The sequence below is a fragment of the Carettochelys insculpta genome, chromosome 4 (assembly GCF_033958435.1).
Source record: "Carettochelys insculpta isolate YL-2023 chromosome 4, ASM3395843v1, whole genome shotgun sequence".
NCBI classification, from domain to species: Eukaryota; Metazoa; Chordata; order Testudines; family Carettochelyidae; genus Carettochelys; species Carettochelys insculpta.
This window is the reverse complement of record NC_134140.1, coordinates 15258709-15286257: the sequence shown is the minus strand read 5'-3', so window position 1 is coordinate 15286257 and position 27549 is coordinate 15258709. Positions and strand designations below refer to the sequence as shown.

The 27549-nt window shown below is 44.5% G+C and overlaps 1 long non-coding RNA gene across 1 annotated transcript in view; it reads left to right on the top strand.

The window, feature by feature from the left end:
• LOC142012340 (uncharacterized) overlaps nt 1–27549 on the top strand; it is a 44144-nt gene that overhangs the window by 2185 nt on the left and 14410 nt on the right. The window contains exon 2 of the long non-coding RNA XR_012645314.1: nt 9514–9711. This is a non-coding gene — a long non-coding RNA (uncharacterized LOC142012340). The remainder of the gene's footprint in view (nt 1–9513; nt 9712–27549) is intronic.

Below are 27549 nucleotides of genomic sequence, written 5' to 3'. Positions count from 1 at the left end.
CTAATTTCTGGCTAGCTACTCTTGCCAGATTTCCTCTGGCAGACAGCTCACCAAGCTGCAATACGGACTCCTCTGTAATAAAAATAAGCCAAATAAATATTTTATGTTAGGAACCATTTTGATTGTCAAAAGTAAAACCCACCTTACAACAATATTTTAACTGTATTGTTAGTCTCTGTTAGCCACACCATAAAAACAGGAAAGGCCTGATTTTCGTTTCACTTGCATCATAAATCAGTAGTAACTCTACTGACGTCAACAGATAGATTCTGGTATGAAGCTGGTTTAAGGGCTTGAATCAATGCCCATTTAAGATCCACAGAAGAACCTTCAGTGGGCTCTCTAGCCTCCTTTTAGATGTTATTTACAATGTGCCATTGTTATGGGAGCAATATATCATTGAGTTATTTGCATGATGGGAAATTTAAACAGAAATCTGCTATACTGCAGCTACAGCAACAGTGCTTACAATGATTCATGACAGGTCAAGAAAACATGTGCAATAAAAATTTGCCTTTCTGTGTTTTATTCATTAAGTCTTTATACAAAAGCATTTATTGTTTCAGAGATAATCTTATTTTTATTTTGACTAGTTTCTTTATGCAGAATGATTAATGGCAGAATGATCATGCTTCAGTCTCACAAGCAAGCAGATTTTGCATTCGAGAGTTGATCCTGTAGTTTATACTTTGACACCCCCACTCCAAGTTCCTCAGGGAATTTGGCCTGAGTGAGTAATGCAGAATAAGAGTGAATGAGGCCTGCTCTGGCTCCCAATGATCAATGGCAAAATTACATCTCTCTGCAGGATGGGTCAGTCTTGTCTAAGAGTTTTTGGGGTAAATTCAAACACAAGGTGAAGGTTGGATTGAACATTTAAATCAGAAGATGAAATTCTTCCACTTTGTTGTCAAGCCCCAAGTATTTTTAGAACTTTTCAGCTTTTACAGTCCTTTCTTATCCCAAATTCATAATCCTAGTGCTTGGTTTGCTGACCACACTCCATTTTCATACAGTTAGTATTCAGCCAATAGTGACTCTCTTACCTGTGATTACATTTCTCAAGGGATAATGACTGCATCAGCCCACTCCTCAAGGATAGGTCACTTGGTTCCTCCCATCACTTTTGGTTGCTAATGAGCTGGGGAGATCCCACTGTCTGTGCTGCTAAATTGGCAGGAGGAACACAAGATCTGGCAATGAGGTGTAGTTAGGGATTCCCCTCCAGGTGAGGGAGTGGGGCTCAGTGCTCACAGACTCAGTACAGAGTTATTGCTTTGGATCACTCACACAAATTTCATGTGTCTCTCTGTGAACACCAAGCCAGAGTAAACACCAATGATTCCAACAGATTTATCAGGTCATGAGCTTTTGTGGGTATAAGCCACTTCAACCATGAAAGCTCATGACCTAATGAATGTATTAGTCTTTAAGGTAGAACAGGGCTATTTGTTTGTGATGTTATGGACTAACATGACTATATCTCTGAGATTTTTTGCAATGGCTCTGTTTGCTCCATGTTCTGGAAAAAATCTGAATCAACGTTTGGGCCACAAATAGACAATATTTATTTCTACCAAACACTATTGCATAGTTTCACTTTTATCTCCTCTGCTAACCTATACATCTGCCTTTCAAGCTTAGGTCGACTGCTACTCATGCAATATTGTCTCCCTTAGACATTCCTCCTTCTCTGATCTTGCTGTTCTCAGGTTCCCTCACTCCAGCCACAACCACTTTTCCTTCAACTCAGACCACCAACTCTTGCCACCCACCTGTTGCTCCATCTGGACTTTCTCAGACCTCAAGCGCATTGATTTCCATTATTTCGCTATTCTCAGTCCCCTTCTCCCACTCCTCTGCTGACTTGCTGGCAACACCCTGCACTCCATCCTCTGCTCTTTCCACTATAAAGTCATATCATAGAACAATAGAGCTGGAAGAGACCTAAAAAAGCCATCGAGTCCAGCCCCCTGCTCGAAGCAGGACCAAACCCATCAGATCAGCCCCGCCAGGGCTTTGTTGAGGTGAGACTTAAACACCTCCAGGGACGGAGACTCCACTACTTCCCTGGGTAGACCATTCCAATGCTTCACCACCCTCCTAGTGAAAAAGTTTTTCCTAATGTTCAAACTGGACCTTTCCAACCACAACTTGAGACCATTGTTCCGTGTTCTGCCACCCGTGACCACTGTGAACAGCCTCTCTCCAGCCTCCCTTCAGTAAGTTGAAGGCTGTTATCAAGTCCCTCCTCAGTCTTCTCTTCTGCAGACTAAACAGTCTCAATTCCCTCAACCTTTCTTCATAAGTCATATGCTCCAGCCCCCTAATTATTTTGGTCGTCCTCAACTGGACCCTCTCCAGTGTATCCACATCCTTCCTATAAATGGAGGCCCAGAACTGGACACAGTACTCCAGATGCGGCCTCACCAAAGCCGTATAAAGAGGAATAATCACTTCTCTGGATCTACTGGCAATGCTCCTCTTGATGCAACCTAATATGCCATTAACTTTCTTGGCTACAATGGCACACTGTTGACTCATGTCCAGCTTCTCGTCCACTACAACTCCCAGACCCTTTTCTTCAAAACTACTACTGAGCCAGTCAGACCCCAGCCTGTAACATTGCTTGGGATTCTTCTGGCTCAAGTGCAGGTCTCTGCACTTGCCCTTATTGAACCTCATCAGATTTCTTGCAGCCCAGTCTTCCAATTTGTCTAAGTCAGTCCGGAGTCTGTCCCTACCCTCCAGCTTATCTACCTCTCCCCCCTAGTTTAGTGTCATCTGCAAACTTGCTGAGGGTGCAGTCCAACCCCTCATCCAGGTCATTGATAAATAGTTGAACAGAACAGGACGCAGAACCGAACCTTGCGGCACTCCGCTAGAAACCGACCGCCATCCCGACATTGAGCCATTGATCACTACCCTCTGGGCCCAACCTTCTAGCCAGCTTTCTATCCATTTTACTGTCCATTTATCCAATCCACATGCCTTTAACTTGCCGACAAGAATATTGTGGGAGACCGTATCAAAAGCTTTGCTAAAGTCCAGATAAACTACATCCATTGATTTTTTTCCCCTATCCACAGAGCCAGTTATCTCATCGTAGAAACTAATCAGATTGGTCAGGCATGACTTGCCCTTGATAATTCTGTTTCCCTAGACCATAATCATGGATCATTTCCATTACGTGACTCCTTTGCTCCCATTTTGTGCTGCTGAAAGTCCTTTGACCATGTGCACTGCATCTGCTAAATTTTTCTTCATCTTGGGTGTTCCATATTCTGTTTTCTACCATCCTACCTACATCCATGACTTAGCACAGATTGATTGTGTGAGGCAACTAGAAATAGCAATCTTTGAACTAGCACAAAAACACATAATGGGAACAAGGCTTTGCCACTGACCAGCAAGGCAACCTTGGACCAATCACTTAGGCTGTGTCTACACTAGCTCCCTACTTCAAAGGCAGCATGGTAGGTAGGGTGTCGGGAGACTATTAATGAAGTGCTGTGCTGCATATGCAGCACTTCATCAAGCTAATTCTCTCCCATGGCAACTTCCAAGTTCCCGCTTATGTGTAGCCATGGCTAAGCCACTGGTACTTCAAAGTACCAGCCGGTTAGCCAAGGCTACTCGCGAGCTGGGAGTTCGAAGTTTGACATTCCAAAGTTGCCGTGGGGGAAAATTAGCTTAATGAAATACTGCATGTGCACTGCACCACTTCATTAATAATCTCCGGACACCCTACTTACCATGCTCCCTTTGACGTACAGAGCGAGTGTAGATGCGGCCTTAATGTCTTGAAGTCAGTTTCCCATTTGTAGAACTGGGATAATGATACTTATTTTATAGGGAGTGCTTTATAAATGGTATGTATTGAACCAAACCACTTGTGCTTTAAAATTGCATTGTGCACTGTGCTAATGTGCAGTCTCAGACCTAGTACATCTTTGAAACCATTTCGGGCACCTTGGATTAAGAAAATGGTTTAATCTTTATGGCCCATTCAGTCCTTGGCCTTGCTGCTGAGGTTGCCATCAAGAAAGCCAATTGTGAGGTTATTTTTTTCTTATGAAAACATAGGGAAAAACTGAGTTTCTACGGGAAGTTTACCAAATGATTGGAAACTGTAGTTTCCATTTTGTTTCCACTTAAAATGCTTTTGGTATTGAAAACCCAAAATGGAAGAACATTTTAATCAAACAAAAATGTTCACATCAAATTGATATTGCTATTTGAAATGTTGCTTTTTTGTTTGTTTTGGTCAGTTTTTAAAAAATGCCTTTAAAGGCAAAACACTTCATTTAGAAACTTCCTCTGGGATAAACCCTTTTTCTTTGTCAATGTGTTTTTCCTGCAAAGAGAACCTTCATTTATGGCACTGGAAAAATTTGTTCTTGAAAAATTCCCACTATTGCTATTCTTCATACATGGGCCATTCCAGTTTAGACCCACATCAGAACTCCATGGCTCAGGCCCAGCCATATATCATGTCAAACCTTTTCTTGGTAAAGGTGATTCATAAGAAGACAGCTCTCTCACTGATCTTTGCACGTATAAGCATTACATGCCACTGAGTTTGTGGCAAGGGATAGTTTAAAGTGCCTTGTGTGCTTTCGTAGTGTTAACTTCATAATATTAGGGTTGGTCATAAGGACTGAAGTCTCTCACCTGACAGTCTGCATTGCCTTTCACTGGAGTAATAGTCCACCACAGGCCACAAAATGGAATAAATCTACATTGGGCCAAGAACAGGCAAAGGAATATGCGTGGGAGTTCAGCGATATTCTAGGACTCCTTTCTGGACCCAAACCTCAGACTTTCGTACATCCTAACCCCAAGGTCATCCTCTTATTGTGAGCAGGACAGAGCTTTTGTTATCATAACCTTCCTGCTCCTGTATTAGCTTCTTCATACTCGGTAAAGATATGCAGTGTAGTCAAGGCTGGATTTACTTATGAACAAGGATAATTTTTCTGTTCACGCCCTGTGTGCCTTCACATCGCTGGCAATGAGGTCAAGGGACTCAAGAGCTAGGAGACATAGTGCAAGCCAGGGTAGAATGCTGCCAATGGATGCTGCTGTTGTACATTTGCATGGAGTTTGGGAAGGTCTATGTAAAAGGTTGTCTGTTGCCTAGGCTGGTTGTAGAATCTCCAGTGATGGAGATATTTAAGAAGAGGTTGGATAAATATCTAACGGGGTGATCTAGATGGTGCTTGGTCCTGCCATGAGGGCAGGGGACTTGACTTGATAGTGCAGTACCCAGAGACACTGAGACCACATACTATGGTGAGTGAAGTCTCTGCTCTACAGCCTTGGCTCAGAGCCAGCTGGCCTTGAGCTTGTGTGATAGAGCACAGGGCTTTAGCCCCTGTGATCAGAGGTTCCATTCCTGGTGCTGGTGACCTGGGTCTGTCAGCATTACAATTGTTTTCACATGATGTAGAATTAACTTGTGGAAGTCGCCACCACAGGGAGTGTCCATTTAATTGCTAGTGAGAACATCCTCAGTTATCTTACAATCTTACCTAAAATGAGGATTAAAAACGTTAGGGAGTAAACCAAGCACTGAATGACTGGGAATGGGGCCAAACTTCCTCTAGAGCAAGTGATTCCACAATTGTTCACATCATGGTTTCTTATCCCTTCTTCTAATGCATTTGGTCTGGGCACTTTCAGCAGCAGAGGAACCCCACAATATATGGACCACTGCAGACCAAATGGACTGTTTGTGCCCTCAGGAATATCTAACTGTATTACAATGGTGACTCCCGTGTTTCTGTGCAGAGGCTGGAATTGTTCATGGCGGGGTACAGGAGTTCACAGAGGTAATGGGTGAAAGCATGTAGGTTTGTGTTCAATTCTGTGTGTACAAGTGCAGGCTCAGGGCAGCAAACCAGCCCTTATTGGACTGATGTGGGCTTTTGTTTGAGAAGTAATTGTTCACTGCTGACTCTGGACAGTGCTGTTAGTCTTTCTGTGTGCTGTCAGCCTATCACCACCAGAGTGATTGCTCAGCAGTCAGCATGTTCCGGTCTGCTTTGCAGGGGATAGATCAATGCAAGCCCATCAATGCAACTTTGAAATACTTTCATCCCGACAGCTGCTCTGGCAGTGACAGGCTGATGTCACTGAGTCCAGCTGTGGTGGCCAAAAGAGCAGCCCCAGTGAGGTTGCTCCATGTTCAACATCACACATCACTGCAACTATTGCCAGCTAAAGAGTGTCAGCAAAAGGGAGCTGTTTGGTGATTGACATCAGCTGGAATGAGTGTGACAGCCAACAAAGTGACAGCAGCAAACCCTGCCTAGTACAACAGTGATGAACGCTGCAGCTGCCCAATGTTTTATAGGTTTGCAGTCACATTTTCCAATAGGTCTCTGCTTGGCTTCAGTATTCTCACCAACACCTTTGTGCACTCTGTACATGCTGACGCCTGTTGAGTCTGCATAAGCTAAGATCCTTTGTCCCATCCACCAGCGGAAGCCACTTTTTCAAAAAGTTTCTGTGAGAAATATTCCACCCTCGCTATTGTGGAACTTCCCTGAGATTCAAACTCTCTAGACATAAACCTTTATCAGCAAATGAGATGCCTCCATGTTTGAATGGATGTACAGAGCTGCCAAAGTGAACATGCCCAGCTGCCTCTGTGTGGCCACTCCCAGCTGCTGGGACAGCGAGCAATGCTTTATCCTAGAGGCTCCTGAAGGTTGGTCCCTGCTGTTGGACCTCAGAGAAGGCTGATCTCATGGAGTTAGTGCTCAGCCTCGTGTACTGCTGCTAAAGGACATAGGAAAATAGATAAAATTATTAAATATTTTCCTAATGCTACTTTCCCACATATGTAATTGCTGCTGGTGCCTCAGAGATGTGGGGAGTGAGGTGAATCTGTGTGAGATGAAGTCCATGAGATAATCTCTCTGATAAAATGGGGCTTATGTGCTGCACTGATTAGGACTCTGTTGGAGTACTTTGTCCAGTTCTGAGCACCACCTTTCAGGAAAGATGTGGGAAAACTGGAGAGGGTCCAGAGAAGAGTAACTAAAATGATTAAAGGTCTGGAAAGTATGACCTATGAGAGAAGATTAAAAGAATTAGGTTTGTATAGCTTGGAAAAGTGAAGGCTGAGAAGAGGACTTGATAGCAACTTTCAAGTACCTAAAAGGGTGTTACAAGGAGGAGGGGCAAAAATTATTCTCCTGAGCCTCTGATGATCGGACAAAAAACAAAGGGGTTACATCGCAGCAAGGGAGGTTTACGTTGGACATTAGGAAAAAATTCCTCACTGTCAGCGTGGTTAAGTACTGGTTATAAATTGCCTATGGTAGTTGTAGAATGTCCATCATTTAAGAACAGGTGGGATAAATATCTAACAGGGATTATGTAGATGGGGCTGCCATTGCACATTTGCATGGAGTTAGCGAAGCTCTATGTTAAGGGTTGTCTGTTGCCTAGGGTGGTTGTAGATCTCCATTACTGGAGATATTTAAGAAGAGTTTGGATAAATATGTAATGGGGTGATCTAGATGGTGCTTGGCCCTGCTGTGAGGGCAGGGGACTGGACTTGATGACATCTTGAGGTCTCTTCTAGTTCTAATGTTCTATGATTCTATGCTATGGAGACCTAGAAGCGCCCCATCACATTCAAATCCAGGGAGAAAACTGTATAATGGGCTGTGCAGTACAGTTAAACAGTAAAGGATGGAAAGGGCATGTTTTTCAGTGTCAACAAGTGAGCTCAGTGGGAGATCAACATCAGCCTCTTTTGCCACACTTGGGCTACGTCTACACGTGCAGCCAACATCGAAATAGCTTATTTCGATGTTGCGACACGTCTACACGTCCTCCAGGGCCGGCAACGTCGATGTTCAACTTCGACGTTGCTCAGCCCAACATCGAAATAGGCGCAGCGAGGGAACGTCTACACGTCAAAGTAGCACACATCGAAATAGGGATGCCAGGCACAGCTGCAGACAGGGTCACAGGGCGGACTCAACAGCCAGCCGCTCCCTTAAAGGGCCCCTCCCAGACACAGTTGCACTAAACAACACAAGATCCACAGAGCTGACAACTGGTTGCAGACCCTGTGCCTGCAGCATAGATCCCCAGCTGCCGCAGAAGCAGCCAGAAGCCCTGGGCTAAGGGCTGCTGCCCACGGTGACCATAGAGCCCCGCAGGGGCTGGAGAGAGAGCATCTCTCAACCCCCCAGCTGATGGCCGCCATGGAGGACCCAGCAATTTCGACGTTGCGGGACGCGGATTGTCTACACGGTCCCTACTTCGACGTTGAACGTCGAAGTAGGGCGCTATTCCTATCTCCTCATGAGGTTAGCGACTTCGACGTCTCGCCGCCTAACGTCGAAGTTAACTTCAAAATAGCGCCCAACGCGTGTAGACGCGACGGGCGCTATTTCGAAGTTGGTGCCGCTACTTCGAAGTAGCGTGCACGTGTAGATGCAGCTTTGGGGAGCTGTATAAAATTAGATACAACATCATTTAGTCCAAATCTGTGCATCACAACTTCACTGAAAGAGATCAGAGCCACTTAGATAAAAACTCTTGGGTTCAGAGCCAGTCTTTGTCCTTGGTACAGTACCCAGCGCAATGCAGTCCTGCTCCATGGCTGGGGCTCTTAGGCACAACCATAATACACATAATAATTATGACATCACTGGGGCTTAAACATGTTTAACATTGTCTATACTTAAGTGCTTTCTTGAATGTGGTTCAGAATCAGGCCCTTTACTCCCATGGGGCAAAGCCTAGTATCCAACAAGTACCCTTCATCCAGTCTGTTATCTTCTGGGACAACAATGCAGCAGTGCACAGACAATCCAGAAAGTATTGAGAACTTTCTGGGGCAAGTGCTGGAGAAACCATCTAGAAGTCATGTGCCTCTTGAATTAATTGAATTAATAGGGAAAGAAGAAGTGGGTGGAACTTGGGCAGGAGCACCCAGGATATGGGTGAGTTCAGGATCCTGACAAAAGGAAGAAAGGAGAGCAGCAAAATACAGACCCCGGATTTCTGAAAAGCTGACTTGGACTCCCTCACAAAACTGATGGGCAGGATCCCCTGGGAGGTTGAGATGAGGAGGAAAGGGGTGTAAAAAGGAGAGGTGAAAGCACAAGGGATTCGCAGCTACCAAAGGACAACAAGAAGGTGTGATAGCGACAAGAAGGAGGTCCGGGAAAGTGTAGGACTTTTACTGAATGTGGAAGGCAACCTAGTGACAGATGTTGTGGAAAAAGCTGAGGTGCTCAATGCTTTTTCTTGCCTTGGCCTTCATAGAGCAGGTCAGTTCCCAGACTGCTGCACTGGACAGCACAGTATGGGAAGGAGGTGAGCAGCTTCCAATAGTGAAAGAACAGGTGAAGGACTATTTTTAAAGAGCTGGACATGCCCAGATCCATGGGGCCAGATCTAATGGAACTGGGGGTACCAAGAGAGTTGGCTGATGTGATTACAGAGCTGTTGGCCATTATCCTTGAAAACTTGTGATTGCAGGAGGTTCAGGATGACTGGGAAAAGGCAAATGTAGTGCTCATCTTCAAAAAATTGAAGGAAGATCATGTGGGGGACTACAGAGTGGTCAGCCTCACCTCAGTCTCTGGAAAAATCATGGAGGAGATCTTCAAGAGTCCATTCTGGAGCACCTGGAGGACAGAAAAGTGATCAGAAACATTCAACATGGATTCACCAAAGGTAAGTCATGCCTGACCAAATTAATTGCCTTTTGTGATGAGATGACTAGCTCTGGGAATATGGGGAAAGCGGTGGACATGACACACCTTGAGCTGAGCAAAGCTTTTGATATGGTCTCCCACAGTATTCTTGCCAGCGAGTTAAAGAATTATGGCTGGGGTGAATGGACTGTAAGGAGAGGAGTAGAAAGCTGGCTAGGTAATTAGGCTCAATGGGTAGCGATCAACAGCTCAATGTCTAGTGGGCATCTGGTATCAAATGGAGTGACCCAGGGGTCAGTCTGGGACCAGTTTTATTCAACATCCTCATTACTACATTCATTATGCACTAAGTTACACCCTCAGCAAATTCACAGATGATGCTAAGCAATGGGGAGAGGTAGATAAACTGAAGAATCAGAACAGAGTCCAGACTGCCCTAGACAAATTGGAGGATTGGGCCAAAAGAGATTTGATGAGGTTAGGAAGGACAAGTGCAGAGTCCTGCACTTGGGATGGAAGAATTCCAAAACCTGTTACAAGACATGGAGCGTCTGGATAAGTGGTAGGTTTGCAGAAAAGGACCTGGGATTACTGTGGATGAGAAGCTAGCTACGAGTCAACAGCCAAGAAGGCTAACAGCATATATGGATGCATTAGTAGGAGTATTCCCAGCAGATTGGAGGAAATGATTATTTCCCTCTATTCAGCACTGGTGAGGCCACATCTGGAGTACTGTGTCCAGTTTTAGGGCCCCCTACAAGAACTGGAAAATCCCCAGCGGAGGGCAGTGAAAATGTTCAGGAGACTGGGGCACATGACTTATGAGGAAATGCTGAGGGAGCTGGCATTATTAAGTCTGAAGAAGTGAAGTGATGGTGTGTAATTGGGTTGCAACTATCTGAGGGTGGTTCCAAAGAGGATGGTGCCAAGTTATCCTCAGTGGTGGCAGATGACAGAACAAGAACCAATGGTCTCAAGTTGCAATGGGGAAAGTCTATGTTGGATATGAGGAAAAAAATATTTCACTAGGAATGTGGTAAAGCACTGAAATGGGTTACATGGGAAGGTGGTCGAATCTCCATCCTTAGAGTTTTTGAGGCCCAGCTTAACAAAGTTCTGGCTGGGCTGATTTAGATGGGATTGGTGTTGCTTCAAGCTTGGGGTTGAACTAGATGATCTTCTGAGGTCTCTTCCTACTCTAATCTATCATTTTTATGATTATACTTATACCTCTGAGCCCCTGGTTGTTGCTAGGAGCTGATAGTGCTCAGCAACCAGTCGGATCTGGTCCATAAAGAGGCCTGATTCTACAAGGTATAGAGTGCCTTCTGTCAGATGCTGAGTGAGTGCTCTTAACTCCCACCAGCATTGGTGGATGTGGGGAGGTACATCTTCCTGTCAAGGGAGCTGGACAGCTTGGAAGACTGAGCCTACTGAAAGGAGGTGGGAAAAAAATCTCATAAGAAGAAAAACTTTGTGGAATAGAGCTGGATTTTCAGGATGAATAGACCTTCATCTTTATTATCCACAATTCTGCCCAAAGCCTGCACTTAACGCTGCCACAGATCTTAGACTAGAAAAACTGTAGCACAGGTGATAATTACATATTTTCACTGGAGAAAAAACATAAAGATAGTATTTCCCTTGACAGGTGATCAAAAAATCTCAGACTATCATGCTCATGTTTCCTGACATTGAAATAAGTAGTTTTATCTAGATTGCGGCTATTAATAGTGTTCTTACTCTACTACTCACATCTCCCCTGGAAGGAACTTTTTTCTACAATTCCCATCCATCACAAGCAAATAAAGATCCTTATCAGCTGGAAGATAACAGTTGATGTCTTCCCTGCTGCAGTGAAAGTAATAGCCTACATAAAGAAACAAGGGAGTAGCAGCTACAAGTGAAAGTGGGAAAGAGAGAGAAAAAGGAGGGATAGATTGTGTTTCAGGTGTAAGCATAGAGGTATTTTATTTCACTGGTTAATGATGTCCTACACTGAGATAAAGAGTAGAATGAAGCTTTTATACTGCCCTCCAGGATATGTCAGAGCTGTAATACCATTCCCATTGTGCGTGGGAGAGCTGGGGACAGAGAGGCAACATTTGTTTGTCCTCTGTCAACTTATCTAAAAGACAAGGGGGAAAAATCAAAACCCTAGACTTTTTGAATGTGTAGTTTGTTTTGGCTAGCTTAAATGGCCCCAATTAACTAAATGATAAAATAAACCATTACACGTCACCAGGAACAGATGCCATTCACCCAAGTGTTTTAGAAGAAATTGCATAACTACTAAAAAGGAAACATAAAAATGCAGAACTACTAACTGTGTTACAGAGCATATTGCTTAAATCAGCCTCTGTACCAGATTAAGGCTAGACTGCTAATGTGACACTAACTTTTAAAAAGACACTAGAGGTGATCCTGGCAATGACAGGCTGGTAAGCCTAACTTTAGTACCAGTCAAAATGATTTGGTCCAAATGATAAAGATAGCATTGATATAGCATAAGTAAAGGAGGGGTAATAGGGGATGGGAGCTGAGGAAATGTTATTCTAAGTCAGCCATAAAAATGTTAGCATACTGAGGGGCCATGTGGGTGTCCAGACCTATTGTTTCCACCCAACCTCAGGAAAGTTCTCAATAGCAACCACACACCACACCACAGAGATACTAATCCTGGAACTTTTCCTTGCAACAAACCCCATTGCCAACTCTATCCACCTATTTACACTGGCGACACCAGCACTGGACCTAACAACATCAGTTACATGATCAGGGGCTCATATTCCTGTAATTCCACCAATGTTATATATGCCATCATGTGCCAGCAATGCCCCGCTGCCATGTATATTGGACAGACCGGACAGTCACTTTGCCAAAGAATGAACTGACACAAATCAGACATGAGGAATGTGAATACACATAAACCTGTCAGTGAGCATTTCAATTTAGCACATCATAGTATCCAACACTTTTTACGTTGTGCATTCTAAAACAAAGCCTTTAACACCAAATTATAAAAGGAAACATCTGAATTGGAATTTATTCTCAAGTTTGATACTTATCACCTTGGACTCAACAAAGGTGTCAATTAACTTAAGTATTACAAGGACAATTTCCCCATCTTTGATATTCATAGTGACCCTAGGGAGCCCACTTATCTTAATAGGCATTTGCAGAATTTTTTTTCTTCTCACTGCCTACCCCCACTTTCTTGCTCTCCTATCTAGCTGATTCAACAGTTTTTATTTAATTTTTTTCTATCATTCTTTTAAATTCTCTTCATCTCACTTATCAGTTATTAGGATTCTCCAGATCTGAAGAAGTGGGTCTGCCCCATGAAAGCTCATCACCTAATGAATTATTGTGTTAGTCTTTAAGGTGCTACAGGACTGCTTTTTTGTTCAGTGGCTATAGTTTACTTGGGGTTTCAGAGAGTCTTTGAGATTCCTCATCAAAGATTGTTAAGCAAAGTAGGCAGTCATGGGCAGTAGCGACTGGTGTGGGGGACTTCATGGGGGCCCTGGCCATGTGCCTCTGCCCCAGCACCTCCCCATCCCTGCTCTGTCCAAGCCCTGCCTATGGCCTCTTCTACTCCATCCCCTCCCACTGCTCCATCCCTTCCTATCTCTTCATCTGGAAGTACCACACCACATCCATGAATGCAGGGACAGTCCCACCTCTCTTCCAGAGTGGTGTGGCTTGAGAGCCCCACAAGCTAGGGAGCTTGCACTGCTCTAGGGTCACTCCACTCTGCCTGAGGTGTGGGACTGCTCTGTCACTCACCGGAAGGAGCCTGGCCGGACTGTGAGTGCAGAGGAGCTGATGCTGAGAGGGGGTGCATGTGACCCCATGTGCACCTCCATGCATTGCACTGGTCATGGGATAAGAGGGAAGCTTCTCTCATGCAGCAGGGCTGAGAGCCACCTCAAACCATGATGCAGGGTGGGGGGGCTGGTTCCATGCTCCTGCAAGGCCCAGAGCCTCAGGCAGAAAGGGTGAAGCCAAGGGCAGGCAGCTCTTAGCACAGCCCAGAACACAACGCTACCCCTGAACTCAGCCCTCAGAGCCATGCAGAGCAGCGGAATGAGGCTGCAGCAGTGTTTCAAAGCTCCAGGACACTGCTGTGGCTGCAGCAGTGACCAGGAGCTGTGGGACTCGTTGAAATGCTGGGCCACTGTGCAGCTGTTTCCCTTGATCCCCTGTTCATGAGCCTGCTTTCATGGATTAGTAATTGGTTAAAAGAAAGGAAACCAGGGTTGGAACAGTGGAGAGGAGTAAATGATTAGGAGCCCCACGGAGCTATACTGGGACCAGCGTTGTTCAATATATTCATAAGTGATCTGGACAAAAGGGGTAAAAAGTGAGGTGGCAAAGTTTGCAGATGATACAAAATGATTAAGTCCAAAGCTGACTGCAAACAGTCGCACAGGGAACGCACAAAACTCAGCACTGGGCAGGAAAATCAAAGATGAAACTCAACCCTGATAAATTCAAAGTACTGCCCATTGGTGAACATAAATTCAAATCTATGTACAGAATGGTGAGGTCTAAACCAGCTGGAAAAAGATCTTGGAATCATAGTAGCACGGCTCTGAGGGCTGAGGTGGTGCAGTGTCATGCTTTGGGCTGTGGCTAGGGCTGCCTGCCCTTGGCTCTGTCCCTTCCACCTGAGGCTCTGCCTCTTCCAGGAACTTGAAGCTGCCTCCCCATGGCCCCACATACACCTTGCCCTTGATGTGCCTGAGGAGGCTGTCAGCCCTGCTGCATAAGAGACACTTCCCTTCTGCGCTGGGCCTCCCAGTGACCCTAAGATTGCTTTCACCCAGATCTGCTAGCTGGCATTATGCCAACTGTAATCATATTGCTTTGCTTAGGTGTCTACTTTCCCAAAGCCCTTTTCAGTTCTTTTTTATCCTCCATGATGTTTGCAAATCACCTGTTTAATATAGTTTGCAAATTGGCTTAAGTCTTCTTCCAGATGATTTGTGAAACTATTTAATAAGACTAGGCTTCACCCCAGTTGCTACCTTGTTAATTACTGAGGTGAGTTATGCACTTAAGTACATTTAAAAATCTGGCCATAACTTACTGTCTGTTATAAGAAATAAATAACTAGATAGCATAAGAAATCTTTAGTCCAGTTACATAAAGCTTCTGGAAAAAAATCTTTCTGAATCCCATCGGACTCCTGAATTTTCTGCATTTCTGTTACATATCAAGTAACCATGGCCGTTCCAGGCACAGACTGAATGGAGAAGATGCTTTAGCGATGTTCGCATTTCAGATGAGTTACACAACAGTTACATGGGTATAAGTTAGAAGTGAATGGAAACCTGGGAATGCAAATCAGAGGGAAAAGTGGCCCTTATTTGTATTTTTGTAATATTCCATACCTTTTTCTTCATTTTCAGTTCCTCCACTAAACTGCTCCAATTTTTGACAATCACTTCAAATCTGCCCAGTCTCTGCCCACCTGGGCAGTGTTTAAATGGTGAGTTGATTTTGAAATACCTTATTCTGAACTTGGCGCTTTCCAAATGAAACAGAAGTTTGCAATAAACTGCTATTCTGAAAGTTCCATTCCCCTCGTATGAGGAGGGGTACTAGAACTGGAATACTGAGCTTGAAAAGCCAGCACTATTTTGAGCACAGGGACAAGCTGCAGCATTGCTATTTTGGGATATATTTGAATCCCAAAATAGCAATCACTGTCTAGACATTGCCCTAGTGTTTGCTTTTTTCTTTTCACAAGTCTTTCATACTCCCAATGTATCTATCTTATAATAAACTGCAGGTGCAGATGAACCATTATCAAAGCCAGACATTCACTTTTGAGCTTTTCTCCCCTTCCCAACAAAATGTCTCCTGCTTACCTTCAGAAAAGGTCATACTTCCCTTTTCCCCTTAGCTACTGTCTAAAGCTGGCTTCTGTTAAACCTATCACCATGTCGTTCTGAAACATTTTCTCAGGTTCCTGGTTGCCACAGGGCCATTCTTAGCTAGTCTGGTCATTAACTCCTGTGGACTGAAAGGAAATTCTCATACAGTTTCACTAGGATTTTGGTTTCATTGGGTTAAAGAGAAGCTGTAGGCTTCCTCCCACACAATAAAGGAGTATTAGTTCCAAACAATACCTCCAATTTAGTAAACCCCAGTCCAGTTCTCTAAGCGTCTTAGGGAAAGAGAGAATTTCTCTCTGCCACTTGTATTTTACTGATTAATAAACTTCATCCTAGATTTTAATGTATCTAATTAATTTAATATTTTTGTTGTATTTGGAGTTTTATAGTTCATCTGATCCTGAACCCCTTTGTAGCTAGACAATTTTCTTTTTAGTCTAAAATATTTCCATCGAATTCTAACAGTGAACAGACTTTGGAAGAAAAGCTCATGGCTTCCTTCCAGTAATACCTTGATGTTGTGTTAATATGCCCCTTCCACAGTACATGTGTGTACGCATTCTGGCAGAAGGCAGGGCGCAGGGTAATGAGTCCATTATTTCTGAATGGAAAGATTCTGGATGTAGATAACCATGAAACAGTTCTAAATTTCCCCATACTTCTGACCCTCCTCTATATGCAATTTTCAACCCCAGTTCAGTTTAGCAATGAGCAGTCCCATTCGAAGTTGGGTACATGCCCAAGTACCTGCTGAACTGGGGGCCTGGGACATGGTGCGTTTTACACCAAAGCTGTGAAGGGTTTCCAAGGAGAACTTACAGAAGTGGAAATTGTACTGTTCTGGCTCACAGGCTTTAAGGACCTAACAGGCAGTTTTAAGACAAACATATTACAATTGTTATGAAAGATAAATGTGGTCTTACGATAACATGAGGAGAAATGTACAGAAAGAAGAATCTCATTTAAGTAGTGGTCCACACCTGGGAAAATGCAGCTGTGGCTCTCTATGGCTACGTCTACACGTGAAGCCAACATCGAAATAGCTTATTTCAATGTAGCAACATCGAAATAGGCTATTTCGATGAATAATGTCTACACGTCCTCCAGGGCTGGCAACGTCGATGTTCAACTTCGACGTTGCACGGCACCACATCGAAATAGGCGCTGCGAGGGTACGTCTACACGCCAAAGTAGCACACATCGAAATAAGGGTGCCAGGCACAGCTGCAGACAGGGTCACAGGGCGGACTCAACAGCAAGCCGCTCCCTTAAAGGGCCCCTCCCAGACACAGTTGCACTAAACAACACAAGATCCACAGAGCCGACAACTGGTTGCAGACCCTGTGCCTGCAGCATGGATCCCCAGCTGCCGCAGCAGCAGCCAGAAGCCCTGGGCTAAGGGCTGCTGCCCACGGTGACCATAGAGCCCCGCAGGGGTTGGAGAGAGAGCATCTCTCAACCCCCCAGCTGATGGCCGCCATGGAGGACCCAGCAATTTCGACATTGCGGGACGCGGATCGTCTACATGGTCCCTACTTCGACATTGAACGTCGAAGTAGGGCGCTATTCCGATCCCCTCATGAGGTTAGCGACTTCGACGTCTCGCCGCCTAACGTCGAAGTTAACTTCGAAATAGCGCCCGATGCGTGTAGCCGCGACGGGCGCTATTTCGAAGTTAGTGCCGCTACTTCGAAGTAGCGTGCACGTGTAGACACAGCTTATTTGTGTTTTCCATGCAGCAGTGGTTCTCAAAGTTTTTGGCCTGCTCCATTCAACACAAAACTTTGTGCAGGCCACCAGCCAACCTCCTATGACGACAAAATGCATTTGCTTATCTGTAATTGCCTTAAATACTAAATTATGCATATTAATAGATATGCAGCTGAAATATAAAGTAGGGGCACAGAACTGGGGAGCCAGGGCATGCTCCCCACTGTGGGTGGAGGAGGAGAAGTCCCAACCCAGTGGCCCAACTGCAAGGTAAGTTGCAGACCATTAGTGGTCCATGGGCCACACTATGAGAACCACCGCCTTAGAGAGAATCACGGTAAGGACCCATCCAATGGTATCTCTCACTTGTGAATCAAGTGGCTTTTCATCGAGGGTCTGAGGCATACTGGAGCTGCCTGTACAGGGAAGCTAAGCTGCTGTCATGGACTTTCTGATTTGGAAGCCCTTTGCATCCATTTTGCACAGGAACGAGTGACTACATATGATGCCAGGCACAGGATTCTTATAATGAAGTACATCACAGAGAAGAGACTCTATTTCCTGGGCCTAGGATGGATGACTCTTGTCCATACTTAAATGCAGAGTTTTTTTTTTTTAAAGAAATATACAGGTTGAACTTCTCTAGTCCAACACCCTCAGGACCTGACTGGTGCCAAACCAGAGAATTTGCTGATCAATGGCAGGTCAATATTTTCTAGCACATTACCAACACTTCCACTGCTTATTGGACTCCTAGAACATATTTAGGGGCAAATTACAGTTAAATTTTAACAACCCTGAACATGGAGAGCCAGGACTGGTTGTAAACAAACTTTGAGGGACCATAGGAAACTTGGGTACACCCATGATTCATGGAAATCCAGCTATCTAAAATCATGGTGGACCACAGATGTTGCCAGACCAGAGAATGCCTGACTAGAGGGGTTCAACCTGTACTTACATTTAGAAACCCAGAACTTCAGCAGTTTGGGAGGAGCCTTTCCTGTTGAGCTCTTAAAATCTGTCATGCCTCTGGCATTCCATTCATCTTTCCTCATCATTAACATTGCAGCTAAATTTCCAGATATATAAATACTATTTTCCATAAAGGTTGCCATATTACTAAATAAGTACAAACTTGAAGAGAAGGATGAACATGAATTTAATTCCTAAATGACAGCAAAACAAGTCATTCTATTACAAGGAATTAGCAGTCGGGGTCCTCCTTCAGTCATTTAAAGCAATTTTTTTGTAATTGTTCAATAGTGTAAGAATCCAATGCCTCTTGTGTATATTAATAATTAGTGGTTATTATTCTTAGTGTATTGTTCAGTAAGAAAAAATGCTTGCACATTGGTGATCTTTGTTTGTTGGTGGATAAAGGCTGTACCATTAGAAAAAGGATGCAATGACTTATTTAGTAGGGAGAATTAAAAATAGCTAATTTAAAAATAATGGGGAACTGGAGTCTGTTCTCATCTCAGTATCAGGTGCAGTATGAATTCCATATCCCTTTTCATTAATGAATGTATGTAACATGGGTACTTGCCTAAAAATATCTGGGTTAAAAGCTCCTCCCAGTGTAGCCCTGATTTCAATGAGGTTGCTGGGGTATAATTAAAGGAAAGAAATCTAGCTGTATATCTGTAAGGCATCCTACCCACCAACGGTAATAAATAAATTAAAAACATTTAGTTTGAAAGTGTGTGTAGTTAAAATCTTTGGGGTCAAACATACCAAGGGCTTTATTCTCAGAGTTTCCATAACAATGGATGCCTAGAAAATAAATCCAATTTTCAAAGGGCACTTCAAAAATCAGAGCAAAACTGAAGGCATTCTTCCAAGAACATCTGAGCACCTTATGGATTCCCATGGTGCTCTGCCTTTGAAAAGACTAATCACTACAGCATTTAACAATCTCTATTTTTACTCACTCAGCAATTAGTACATGCCTCTAACTGGCTAAATGTAAATGGGACTGCAAAATGCTCTTATATTTGCTTATATGTCCTGCATTTGGCTGTTCCACTTCTCAATCAGAGAGAAGTTAAACTGATATGCTGAGGTTTATGCCTCCTTTTCATAGCATCCATCAGCCAGGTACCCATGATTATCAGTCGGTGGCTTTCCAAGCTAGTGCAGAGATGTAAAGATGCTTTAGTCTAGATCTACCCATAAGCATAATAAAGAGGTGAGGGGAAGTCTGCTGTTTTGTTTTAACACAGGGCACGTGGTTATTTTTACAGCAATAAATTAGCTGGACTTTTGTGCCACAGTTTGCTGAGATGTCAAGTACATCTCATGTTATACTGTTGAGGTGAACACCCCTTTAGGATTTCAGTTCAGACACTTACTGGAATCTGGAGGTGCGCTAACTTGGGCTGGAAATCTCCTGAGAATGGGCTTTTGTGTGATATTCTAATGATTTATTCCAGTTGTTGCCTCACTCCTACAGATCTGTCCTGAACAAAATTTTTTTCCATTGAAACCAAAATATGTTGTGGAACACATCTGTTTTGATAAAACTTTTGGAAGGTTTCAGAAATCCAAGGTGGGAATTTCTGGACAGAGAACACACACAAAATACCTTGAAGGGTAGTTCAAATCATTGACCTGAAGCAGGCAGAGCAGAAACTTGAACCTGGTTCTCCCAAATGCTTTGGTACTACACTATACAATCAATCCTTTTTCATAAGATTTTTCCAGGGTGTCGTGAATGTAAACAAAGGTGAAAACCTTGAACTTTTTATCAAATCAGGCTTGTTTTCCAGCTAGGCCTACCCATTAGGTCATCTACCAGCCTGTCAAGGATTGTTCATGAGCATGTATTTTTACTAACATCTGGTGTGAAATTCCATCCTCATTGAATCAACAGCAAAGCTGCATTGGCCTCAATGGCCACGACTTTGCTCCTAGAATGTAAGGCTATGTCTACACTACATTCCCCTTTTGAAAGGGGAATGCAAATGAGGGAGATCGAAAATGCAAATGAAGCACTGATTTACAAATCTCATGTTTCATTTGCATAATAACGCACTATCGTGTTTTCAGAAGAGACTTTTTCTAAAGCAAAAGCAGTAGTGTAGATGGGGTTTCTTTGAAAATAAACCCTGGTTTTGAAAGAACCCTTCTTCCAGAAATAAAATAGGAAGAAGGGTTCTTTTGAAAATAGTTTGTTTCTGAAGGAACCCCATCTACACAGCTGTTTCTGCTTTTGAAAAAGTCTCTTCTGAAAAAGCGATTGTACAAGATTATGCAAATAAAATGTTAGATTTGTAAATCAGCACTTCATTTGCATTTTGATGTCCCTCATTTGCATTCCCCTTTTGAAAGGGAAATGTAATGTAAATGTAGCCCAGGTGAATATCTTGTACACTCCTATTATTCTCCTTGCTCTGTGATATGTCTATGCGTGCAGCCCATCACTGTGCTCTCTTTTTGCTCTGCTGCACTGCATGGGGGAACCATCTGTTTAGCTGTGTGGTAACCTGTGGGCTTCTTCCCACTATGGCTTGCCAGCCTTTTCCTTCCCACTGAACAGAAAGATGCTATATGTCGGTTTATTGAAAAATTACCTCACTTCTGTAAAGAGTTATGCCTTCTGCTGATGGCTTTTATGAAGATATAATGCTCCCTGGTTCAAAAGTCTCTAATATCCCCTTGTTTACTATGTTACCACAAGGATATTTCCATAGAGCCTGACATGCAGTGGCCACTTAGTACTCATTTCCTTTTGTGACTCCATCCAAGTATCAAAACCAGATGAAAGGAGTTTCGTCTTCTGTCCCTAGAGCAAGCGGTTGCACTCTCATCACAAAGGAGACCATAGTTAAAAGGAGGGGGCAGAGAAAGATGCCGTCTTGTGGATTGCAGAATACTTTTTAGCAGCAGACAGAACAGGTTAGGTAAAGCTTACACGTAACCATTATGTCGCTGTGAAATATGTAGAGCAGGCTAGAATGCTGCTTTGTGTAAAATGTAGGTTGTCCTAAGGCCATCTGCAGTTTTTCTCCAGATTCCCTGCCTTGATGGATAACAGATGGGAGAAGATAGCTGCAAGGAAAAGAAAAGAGCAGCCTGGTTATAAGCAAGATTACTAGTAATTGTAGCACTACCCTCAAGATCAGATTTAATCTGGGCATGTTGCTTATATGACTGACTGTCTTGTTTATAATGCTGACCTGGAATCTTCAAACTCATTCACAGCAAGAGAGAGCTCAATGTGATTAAAAAGGCAAACATCACCATTGTGTGGTGCTCCAGCAGTTTTAGTCGTAATATAATAAATGATTTGGTGTGACAACGTCCATAGCAAAGGGTTTTTACATTAAAGACAGATCTGTTTAGTTGCCCAGAATTCAGTTTATCGTGATTATGATCTCTCTCTCCACTTAGATATGTATGTTGCACTCATCACAATAGAATTTGAGTTTTCAGCGTACAAAATGCAAAGGCACTTCCTCAAAAGGAGTACTGCAAAAAGGGGCCTGGGGGTCATAGTGGAACACGAGCTGAGCATGAGTCAACAGTGTAACACTGTTGCAAAAAAAAAGGACCTCATGATTCTGGGGCGCATTAACAGGAGAGCTGTGACCAAGGCCTGAGAAATAATTCTTCTACTCTACTCAGCACTGATTAGGCCTCTGTTGGAGCGCTGCGTGTGGTTCTGGGCACCAATTTCAGGAAAGATGTGGAAAAATTGGAAAGGGTCCAGAGAAGAGCAACTAAAATGATTAAAGATTTAGAAAATATGATCCATGAGAGAAGAGTAAAATAATTGGTTTTGTTTAGTTTGGAAAAGAGAAGGATGAGAAGCATGATCACAGTTTTCAAGTCCATAAAAGGGTGTTACAAGGCAGAGGGAGAAAATTATTTTGCTTAGCCTCTGATGATAGAACAAGAAGCAATGGCCTTAAATTCTAGCAAGGGAGGTTTAGGCTGAACATTAGGAAAAAATTCCCAATGACAGGGTGGTTAAGCACTGGAATAAATTATCTAGGGTGGTTGTAGAATGTCCATCATTGAAGATATTTAAGAACAGGTTGGATAAATATCCATCGGGGATATAGATGGTGCTTGGTCCTGCCATGAGTGCAGGGGACTGAACTTAATGACCTCTCAAGATCCCTTCCACTTCTAGTATTCTATGATTCTACAATTCTAGCTTTGTCTCAGGGGCCTGTTCAAAACCCTCTGGGCCACCAAAACTCTGTGGTGAGACTCTCTATAGCCGTGTCTACACGTGCACGCTACTTCGAAGTAGCGGCACTAACTTCGAAATAGCGCCCGTCACGGCTACACGCGTCGGGCGCTATTTCGAAGTTAACTTCGACGTTAGGCGGCGAGACGTTGAAGTCGCTAACCCCATGAGGGGATAGGAATAGCGCCCTACTTCGACGTTCAACGTCGAAGTAGGGACCGTGTAGTCATTGCGCGTCCTGCAACTTCGAAATAGCGGGGTCCGCCATGGCGGCCATCAGCTGAGGGGGTTGAGAGATGCTCTCTCTCCAGCCCCTGCGGGGCTCTATGGTCACCGTGGGCAGCAGCCCTTAGCCCAGGGCTTCTGGCTGCTGCTGCGGCAGCTGGGGATCCATGCTGCATGCACAGGGTCTGCAACCAGTTGTCGGCTCTGTGGATCTTATGTTGTTTAGTGCAACTGTGTCTGGGAGGGGCCCTTTAAGGGAGCGGCTCGCTGTTGAGTCCGCCCTGTGACCCTGTCTGCAGCTGTGCCTGGCACCCTTATTTCGATGTGTGCTACTTTGGCGTGTAGACGTTCCCTCGCAGAGCCTATTTCGATGTGGTGCCGCGCAACGTCGAAGTTGAACATCGACGTTGCCAGCCCTGGAGGACGTGTAGACGTTACTCATCGAAATAAGCTATTTCGATGTTGGCTTCACGTGTAGACGTAGCCTATGAGTGTTAGGGACAGCAGGGAAGGGTCAGCACAGGGTTCATAAAAGAGGCCTGGCCTTCTTTGGAGTGGATCTCTGCCCTGATCAGGGTTGGAAAGTAGCAATGGGGCAGACAGGGAGGGCCCTCCTTAGGATTTATGGGACACTGTTCAGTAATATTAAACGGGTCCCCCTATACCAGATGGCAGCCTGGGGGCAGGGTGGAGAATAATGATTTTTTAGAGATGTGATTTTACACCCTTCAGCAACACCCTAATGAAGTATTTTTAAAGCAAATTTTAATTGAAGGTCCTGTCAACTAACACAGTAAGTTCAGAAACAGACAATATATACCTGGGGTTGGTAAATGCCTGTTAAATGGCTTTGTTACCACTTAAACATTTTTTTTCACAAGTTCAGTGCTCTACCAATAGCTCTATCAGGCTTTTGCATGTTTAAATTATCTATATCTTCTCCTGAGGAATCAGAGACACTGAACAGGGTTAAGAAGAGGCAGGTGGGTGGGTATTAAAATCCAGCAGGGCCTGAAATTTTCAGTTGCCCCATGCATATTCTGCATATGGGTAAAGTTGGCCCTGCAGACTGGGGATCTGGGATAACATGAGTCCAATAAGCTTAGCCGCACCATCTGGGAGAAGGACTGTTGCTAGTGTTTCAGTCCATAGACTGGAGTAGTGGGAGCAGGAGGAAAAAGGTTTCAAAGCACTCCTGCCGTGGCAACCTGGGTAAGGTTTTGCCCTCTCACCAGTGACACCCTCGCTCATGCAGGTAGATTGTTCAGGCTGAAGTGAACTCCACACTGTAATTCTTTTTTCTACAGCAAGAGTAGTTGTGCTGAGTTATGTGGCTGCTGGGCAAAAAACATTGCAGCAAGGAGGCTCTGGATGGCCAGTTTCCCCAGCAGAAATAACATGCAGGTATCGTTCTGTTTCGCAGTCTGAGTGAATAATTAGCATTCTGCTTCTTAATGTTACCACATAGCTTAGAGCCCACTCGTGGGTAAGGACATTGTTATGCTAGGCACTGTACAAAATAGAATATTGAAGGCAGATATTTCTGAGTGCTAACAGATTCTGAGCCAACAACTCAGTACTCATAGCTACAGGAACACACCAGCAGAAATCCCACATTCATAGAAAATCAGAAGTTTGCTAGTAGCATAGTGTACAGAATACCACGCAAATCATGTGCAAATTTCCAGACTAAAATAGCACATGAGTTAAAGTCGTGGGACTTCACTTCTTGTTGCTTTTAGTCAGAACTCTGGTGATTATCTCTAAAGCCCCTGGAAGTTATTGGAAAAACAACTGTTGATTTCATAGGCTTTGGCTCAGGCATGGTGTATGTAATGACTTTGCCATCTCAGTCAAGTTCCTGATAGCTACAATATCTCATCACAAAAGCCATCATCACACCACTGACATTATCTGGGGCCCTTAGAGTTGAGCAGGGATTCAGAGACTTTCCAGCATTTTCCTTCCTCTTCTTCCTTTCCCCAGCCTCAGAGACCTTTCCTCCTGGAGACTCTCACAGTACTATTCTTACTGAAGCAGGGAGTCTCAGGTGTCAGTCAACTCTTTCATTCTACTACTACACCCGGAGCAAAGGGCTGCTCGCACACTGACTACTGGTGGGGATAGGAAGAGGATACCCTGAGCAATATAAAGAGATCCTTCTTGTCTAGAGGCTGTAATAGGGAACAATTGACAAGCCTGTCTCCCATCCCCGCCCCCCACTTTGATTCTCTGATGTGACAGGTGAGCCTATCTACACTGCAGTAATAGACCTACGGCTTCCTGGGTCAGCCGGCTAGGGCTTGGGCTGCACTGCTCGGAGACTGCAGGGAAGATGTTCAGGCTCAGGTTGCAGAGCACGTTCTAGGACCCCAGCAGGGTAGGGTGACTTTTTTTTAAAAAAATGGGCAAATTCTCCCATATTTCTGTCTTCCCCATGAGTCACTGGTGGGTCCTGCTGCTGGACAGATCTCTTGTCACCTCTGGCCAGACCACCAGCGGTGAGTGGGGACACCCAGTGGCCAGTGATGAGGGAGGGCATGCAAGGCTGGTGGCAGAGAGAAGATGCAGCCTGACACTCCTCCTAGTCCCTGAGCACAGCCCCCCTGCTCTGTGCTGGCTCTCAGCCACAGGGCCCTGTCCTATACCCCATTTCTGGCGGGCAGTGTCTGTGAGCTGTGATGGCTGGCAAGTGCCCGCAGGCAGCAGGTGGCAGCTGGCTTTGTGTCGCCACTTATCGGCCTGTTACACATTTCCTCTTTCACTGTTTTCTCTCTGCTTCTGCTCTTAACCCACCTCAGCTCTCCTGCTCCTCTAAACCCTCCCCAGCAGGGCTTGTCCCATGCCCAGCACTGTGTGGAGGACCAGCCATGGATCAGAGCACTCCGCTTAGCATCAGCCTGCTGGCAGGCCTGGCTCCAGCCCTCCAGGGAGCTCACGGATGCTCTGCCCCAGGAACCCTCCCCTACTGAGCCCCCTCTCCGGCCAGGGTCCCTGCAGCCCCTGGAATCAGGTTTCCTCCTTCCTGGTGAATGAGGCATCCATAAGGATTATCCCCTTCCTATCCTTACTGTAGCCCGGAGGGACAGAAAGCAGCTGGGTGATGCCAATGGCAAGCGTAGCCTGTCAGCTTGCAGAGCATATTAGTTTAATAGAAGCGTATGCATAAATTGTAGTCTAGTCAAAGGAGATCAAAAGAGAGTCCTGTTTTTCTGTCTATTTTAGCAGTAACCACAAAAAACCTGCAGAGTAGTTTGCAAGAAGGTGCTTTTTGCAAAGGGGTTTTTCTTTAAGGTTATCACCTTAAAGCAAAGTTTTCCCTGATGTTTTTTCTGTTTGTGGTATATATTGGCAAATATTTATATATAGGTGCATTAATTTTCTGTCTTATTTTATGCTCAAACCCTCCCACACACAACTATTGACAGGAAGGTGTAATGACAAGAACCGGCCACGGCCCTATTGACTCAGAAAGTACAGTAATCCCCCGGTATGCGTGATTTCAATTTGCGCTTAACTAGCATTAACGCAAGTTAAGTGCAAATTGAAGGCATGCCAGGCCCCAGCTCCCTCAGCTGGGGGAAGCAGGGGAGAAACTGTGCTAGAACAGCTGTCTGCCTGCCAGGCTTCCCAAGCTGGGGAAAGCTGGGGAGAAGTCCTGCCTGGGTCCCCACTGCTAGTGGGAGCCAGGAAACTGACCAGCACTGGTGCTGGTCAGGATTCTGGCTCCTGCCAGTGGAGGGGATCTAGGAGCCAGGCTGCCACCTGGTTCCCAGCTCCCCTCTACTTGCTGGAGCCAGGAAACTGACCAGGGTTGGTGCCCTTATCCCCACATTATGTGGGAAATTTGACTTACATGGGGATTGTGAGAATGCAACCCCCTTGTAAGTTGGGGGTCTACTGTGTAGTTAAAGGTCATATAAAGTTATTTTATGGTACTTTTCTGACCTCTTCTTGGAATTTTTGCAGGCGGACTGACACCACATCTTGTACATAGGTGTATGATCACAAGAAAAGACCTTAAATTAATTTCACCAATCAAATCTGGAAACCCCAGAATTCTGAAAGGGCGGGTGCCTAATTTAGCATGGATATTTAAGTGCAGTAACAAAAATGGCTTATATAACACCTTGCCATATGTGGTGAGTCCCACACCCAAGGCAGAATGGATTCATGCTCTCTCTCCTTTTTTCTATATCTATCTTGGTGCCAATCTTCCTCAGTCTTTCAAGTCTCTCTCTACTCTGACGTATTAGTGTCACATGTCTACCCACCAGCTGTGGAATGGGTTCTGAGAGCTCTAAGGTGGTAGTGAGTATCATATTTTCTTTTAGCATAAATATAAACTATAAGTACAGTAAGTAAGGAGAGCTGTATTAGAACAGTCTATCAAGCTAATTTTGTTTGTAATCAGATATTAACTTAGGCTTACCAATCAATTTGTAGTTGTTATATCCGAGTGTATTGTTTATTAAATACAATCACGCTGTCGAAATAACCCAACTGTAAGTGCTGCTAACAGTGTCATCTGTGTAATCATTGGGGATTTCAACATCCACCTCAAATCCAGAGCACTTCTCGCTCTGGACCAAAGTTGGCTGAAGGAAAGGTGTGAACCTTTCATATTTAAGGCAGATTGGGGAGCCTACCCAAAGCAATAATCCCATCACCAATTCCTCTGGTTAACGCAAGGAACAGCATTGGAGGCATTAGCTGCTTTTTTGACACTGGGCAAGCAGGAAGGGACAAGGTACTGACAGCCATGGAGGCAGATGGGGGAATTTTTCCTGAAGTCCCTTATTCAGTATAGGGAAAT